Below are 6,796 nucleotides of genomic sequence, written 5' to 3'. Positions count from 1 at the left end.
AGGGGTAGACACAGCAATAACAGCGTACGTTTGGTTATAATAGCTAACAGATGTTCAACAATAAATTTTCACAACTTTGTCTGAAACGTTTATTTAGCCATCGACTTTCAATAGTAGTCTAGTCAAGATATGAAAAAAACCCTTAACCCTAAACAAATTGCTCTAAAAGGTTTTTTGATGGTTTTCATTTCCAAAAAGTATGTTAAATAACATACTAAAAGTCTAATAAAATCGGAGTCTCGGAAATTGGGTTTTTCCAATATGGCGTCCAAAAATTTGAAAAAATAATAAACCTTACTATTTTCTCTGTAAATTTTCTTTTGAACCTCCAATTTAGACATAATTTGGTACAAACCGTTGAAACTGTATTATCTATAAACTATTCATGATTTAAGATAAATAATATGCAGTAAACGTGTTGTATGGGGTTAAAAATAGGTAAAAATCTGTCTTAAGTTGTTAGTAGTAAATAACTTATTTCAATATTGGTCACCATAGGGAACAAAACTTTTTATCCCTAGTCTGTGCTATACCCATGTTGTAAATCCTTAAAAACATATATGTAATTTAGTATTTTTAATAATTAAATTATCTTAAGTGGTGGTGGGATAATTATAAAAAAAAACCATGTAATTCTTATGGGAATTCTGAAAATTACCATATCTTAATTGTTAGTTGGTACGTTTGGATAACAATTCATCGTGGCTTGTACCGTCTCCACAGATACAAACACACACATATTTGTCATAAGCGAATTCTGTGTTGAGTCAAGTAATAGAATTTGTTTCAATACTTTTTTACGCTCATTTAATTCTTTTATTTTGTAATAGTTCACAAGTAGTTTATAAAAAAAATTACATGTATAAGGCTAACAGGTATATTTTGGTAATACTGTTGTTAATCAGCTGTTTTTAAACTCCACAGGATTCGCTTCTGCTCGTTCAATTGTAGTTTAGTAATAAACGACAAATAGTTAATTACAAAAATAATTACACGTATAATGTTTACAGGGTTATTTTGGCAATACTGGCTGTTTATCAGTTTTTTTTTTTACTTCATATGATTCCAATCGTATTGTTGTTCATGTTTACCATTATTTAGATCAAATTTAGTCTAGTCAAGATATAAAATAAAACCCCTTAACCTTAAAAAATTGCTTTAAAAGATTTTTTGATGGTATACATTTCCAACAAGTATGTGAAATAATATACTAAAAGTCTAATAAAATCGGAGTCTCAGAAATTAGGGGTTTTCAATATGACCAACATTTCCAAATTTCACTAAAATATTTCCATAGACAAGCAAACTTTAACACTTTATTTATTCTCCAAAATAAAAAAAGAACAACATGGTCATTTTAAATGTACACTTTTTTATTTTCTCCGTAACCGTTAGGCACACAACAACGCTTCTGTATACTAAATTATTTGTTTTTATGATCTCTTCAAAATGGTTTGGAAATAAATTGCAACTTTTTCAGTGAAAAATGGATAAACGACGAAAAAACGGAGAACGACGAATCAGAGCTGAAATCATACTGCCAAACATTGCACATCTTTTCTAGTTTAAAACTGAAGATTTGTTTTGTAATCTTACGAATTCTGTTATAGTTTCCATTTTGAGAACCAAATGTATGTAAAGGTTAAAATTATTATTAATTATTATGAAGGCAACTCCCCATTTCGTGGTAGTAATTCAGAAATATATCTATGAATTTATCCCTGAATTTTAAAAGAAAATTTGGAAATTATAAAAAATGTCCATTTATATGAAACTAGAAATAAAATTTATATAAATTTATCAATCTCAGCTTCTATGAAAAACCTAGAAAAAAGCAAACTTGATACTTACTTGATACTTGTATTCTTGATCCTTGACTGACAATGTCAGATAGATCGCGTCATGTCTTTAAAGATGTAAAGACTTTTAAATACTGTAAGTTACTATAATAAAACTAATATTTACAACTACTGGTGGTATGGCGGACGTTTTTACTGTAATGGGAAGAGTGGTATCTCATTTAGCTCCCCCAGCGAATATAGTGGCCTATTCACGAGGGCCTTATGAACAACTTTTTTAAATTCTGTCATGCCCATCTCTCGAACTTTTGACGGCAGCGTGTTGAAGATTTTTATGGCCGACCTAGGGTAGGACTTCAAGGTCCGTTCGAGTCGACAGCGCGGAAGGTCCAAATCCTGAGCTCTTCGAGTGCTGTAATTATGATGATCTTCCCTTTTCATGAAGTCGCTCCTATTTTCCTTCAGGAGTGTGAGCATGTTGTAAACATACTGACTGTACACTGTGAGGATCTTCAGTTCCCTAAAGATAGGCCGGCAATGCTCATAATACCCAGATGATGTAATGACTCTGAGTGCCATCTTTTGAAGTAAGAGAACATCCCTTGTAGCAGGGGAATGCCCCCACAGTATCAATCCATACATCACGTGACTATGGAAGAGAGCATGATAAACCGTTGTAAGGTATGGCTGAGTTATTAAATCCCTAAGTTTCCTTAGAAGATACAGCACTCTTGAAAGTTTGACACATACCTTGCTTATATGGTGGTTCCATGTGCACCTCGAGTCGACCCAGAAACCCAGTAGTTTGACCGGTTCACCCTCTTCTACCCCTGCACTCAGAGTGCATTCGAGGGATTGGGTTTTATCCTCGTTTACCTTAAACTTGTTTGATACGAACCAGGCCCTTGCTTCCTCCAGTAAGTATTCAGCCTCAATGCGTAGCTCCACCAAGCTCCGACCTCTTGTGATGAGGGTGGTGTCGTCTGCAAAAAGTAATGTACGACCATTAAGATGTAGATCATTTATCATCACTGAAAATAGCAAAGGGCCAAGGACTGATCCCTGAGGTACTCCATGGGGTAAAAGGCCTACGCTTGACGAGGTCCCCTCCAGTGACACTACCTACTTGTTTCCTATCTTTAAGAAAACTCTTTAAAGACTCTAGCACACAACCTCCAACTCCATAATGCCTTAGCTTAGCCACCAGGATGTCGTGGGAAACAACATCAAACGCCTTGCTGAGATCGCAAAGGCTTAGATGTACGGACTCACCATTTTCAAAGGCGTCAGTAATAACATTAGCAAGGTTGGTGAGTGCTGTTGTGGTGGACCGCCCACTCCTGAATCCGTGCTGTGCATTGTTAAGTAGCCTATTCGTTTCAAGCCGCTTGACTAGTTGCCTTTTCATTATCGTCTCAAACACTTTAGAGAATATAGGCAAAATGGAAATCGGTCGGTAGTTAGCGGGGTCAACAGGATCTCCTTTCTTGTACACCGGTATTGTGCGAGCTAACTTTAAGCAATCAGGAAAAACCCCTTTGCTGAGACAGGCATTTACTAATTTAGTTAAAGGGTCAATTATCGTGACAATGATTCCCTTTAGTACTGTACATGAAATTCCATGAACGTCCTGGCTACTAGACTCCTTAAACCCATTTACAATTTTAAGGATGTGAAGGATGTTACAAACCTTCATGTGATCAAAAGTTTTTAATCATTTTCCTACCAAATTAAAAAGTAAAAACAACCAAAATTATTTCATAAATCTAGTGAATCAACTGCTAAAAAAGAAAAGAACTATTATTCATTTGAGGAGTTTTTCAATTTTTCAATGTAAAAAAATAATGTTGAGATGCTCTGCTGGAAAAAAATAAACAATAAAAACGACTCGATGACACAAAGTGCCGCTCCAGAGATTCTTTTAAGATTCTTTCACTGCAACTACTCTACTGGCTGCAAGAATTTGCAATGCTCCAGCAACAAAGTATGGGTTACCTTGTACTACAGCTTGTGGACTTTGCCAGCTTGGAGAACAATGTGACAGTTCGTAAAGTGATCATAACAGTGTACTTTTTGATGAAAATTATGATTTATTATGTGTATTATTATTATGTGATTTATTATTGTGTATTAGAGGGATGCTCTACTACTAACCACAATAAAGTGTGACTATTACTAATATTATAAATGTGACAGTTTGTTTGTTTGAAGTTCAATCACGCATTAACTACTGGTCAGATTGGGCTGAAATGTGGCTTTATGATAGCTCAGATTCCCGATTAATACAAGCCTATTCTGATCTAAAAAATCCTTTAGGGGTAAAAATTTATAGATATTTATTTAAGTAAATAAAATATGTATGTTGAATTCTAGCAAGCTTTTGTGATCATTATTTTAAGACCTATTATTGGATTTTCAAGCAAAAAATGGTCAGAACTTAAATTACCCCCCCCCCCCGCAGCAAACCTGCACCTTAAGCGAATTTCAATTTGCCTGATTGAATTTACACTAAAATATCTAATTTTAAATATCACATTAATTCCCTATTTAAATAGCACTATTTTAACTAGTAATTCGGTTTGCTGCGAGAGGGAGAGTAAAAAAGTGTCTTAGTAAAATGTTAAATAGTTCAGTATAAAACAAATGCATTTTCCAAATTTGATAAAAATATATTCATATACAGGCTGTACACACACAACAACAACAGGTTTTCTTATTCTCCGTAAGAATAACGTAGGAATTTTAAATTAAAAATTTTATTGAATTTTCTCCGTAACTAGGAATTAGGCCCATGACAACGCTTCAATGCACCAAGTGTTTTTTTTTCTGAGCCCTAAAATGTTTTCGAAATAAATTGCAAAATTTTACGTTTTTAGGGTCTAAAATGGGGAAACCCAATTTTTACCCCATAAAACCCACCATAAACCCCTGATTTCATAGTCCGATCATGCTGGTTCACGAACTCGTTCAAATAAATGTAGATTTTCATGTTTGTACCAAATTTCATCGAATTCGGATCATTTTTGCTTGAGTTATTGTGCTAACGGACACATTTGACCAAAATCTTGGACGCCATCTTGAATTTTGGACTTCCGAGACTCCGATTTCATTAGACTTTTTTTCCTGGAAAATACACGTGATTCTAAGTCAAAATAACCAATAAAACAATTTAAAGCAATTTTTTTAGGGTTCTCGTACGGATTTACTCGACTAATAGTACGAGTAGCCTTCTCATCACTAATCACTAGAGATAGAGAATTGGTCCCAGGACGCTTCCCTGCAGTACACCGGTACACCTGACTCATTTTGTGTAGCTTGGTGTAAATTCCTTGGTGTTTTATTCTAAAATGTCTGTTTTACAGGTAAGATTTACTCACTCACTCACTCACTCCCATGGCCATTTATGCCCAAGGCGGGATTTGGCCGCACCAACAACTGCTTTCCATCTCTCTCGATCTTCTGCCTCTTCCACTTCTGCCCCCACTTCTCTGACGTCCTTGGAAACACTATCCCACCATCTCTTCTTGGGCCTTCCTAATGGTCGTTTCCCTTCTGGCTTTCCTATACTTGCTTCTTTTAGTAGTGAACCTCGTTCTCTCCGTAGTGCGTGTCCTGCCCACCTTATTCTCCTTGCTTTCACGTGTGCTACTACATCATAATCATTGTACATATTCCTTATCTCCCTATTATGTTTTTTAAAGATAATAAGATTTAAACAATAGAAAATAGTTATGAGGGAGAGAACGTTTAATTTTGAATAAAAATCCAGAATGCCACACTTTATCAAAGGCTTGGCTTACATCAAGAAACGCTGCAGAGCAATTTTCTTTTTTCTCCCGGCTCTGTCTTATTCTGTCTGAAAGTCGGTGCACTTGTTGAATGGTAGAATGGTTTTGACGGAAGCCGAATTGATGATTAGGTACCTATAACATTATGTTCATCCAACAGTGGGCCTAGTCTTTTTAAAAATAGTTGTTCGAATACCTTTAGACATTATGGGAAGGAGACTGATGGGCCTGTACGAGGTTACTTGGTTTGGCGGTTTTCCAGGTTTTGGTAGAACGATAATTTCTGAGACCTTCCATTGATTCGGAAAGTACTCGAGGCGGAGAATGGCTTTGAATACTAGAGTAAGGAACTTAAAACCTTTCTCAGGGAGCTCTTTTAATATTTTTGCAGAGATTAAATCATATCCTGGAGATTTATTTAAACCTAATTCATGGAAGATGCATATTTTTATTTCATTTTTTGTGAATGTTTGGATAGTCAAATCCAGTTGATTAGGTGAATCCAGATATTCCTGTACCTCAGGAGAGTTTGTTGCACTGGTATGAATACTGGTTGATTGCACTGGTGGTGTAAATACTTGGGAGAAGTGGGACGCAAATAATTTTGCTTTTTCGTCCAAGCTTTTAGCCCACGAACGATCAGGTTTTAATAATGGGGGAACAGACGATTTTATGGTCTCTTGAAGTTTTTTGTTACCTTCCATAAAGAGTAGTTTGATGCTTCTGTTGAAGAAAGATTACTTGTATATTTCTGAAACCATTCGTTTTTAACATGTCTTAAAAGTCTTTTTAAATTCTGGGACACTCTATTAAAGTTGGTTTTACTATTTATATTTCGTGTATTCTGCCACACTCTTCTAAATTTACGTTTCTCCGCTATGAGTTTCTTTATTTGAACGGGATAGTTAATGCCATCGTTAGTTTGCAGTCGAGTCGACACGATGACATGGGGGTTGCTTCCCAAGCACATTGTGAATTACATTGTTAAAAAATTCAACTGCATCGCCGATTTCTTGTGTTGTTAAGGAAATTGATAGATCTAGTTTATTATTGACAGTCTCTTTAAAGTGTAACCAGTTTGTCTGTATGTTATGCAAAGTAGGGTTGTGCTTCTTTCCCCTCTTTGACAATTATTGTAGAGCTTACTGTTAGAATTACGAGAATGATTTATTTCCTGAAAGCATAATATGTTCAAGGAAACGTCAATAC

This window comes from Macrosteles quadrilineatus, unplaced genomic scaffold (genome assembly GCF_028750875.1).
Source record: "Macrosteles quadrilineatus isolate MER2022 unplaced genomic scaffold, UCM_ALF_1.0 Scaffold_3__2_contigs__length_128488019, whole genome shotgun sequence".
NCBI lineage: Eukaryota > Metazoa > Arthropoda > Insecta > Hemiptera > Cicadellidae > Macrosteles > Macrosteles quadrilineatus.
This window is presented reverse-complemented; position numbering follows the sequence as displayed.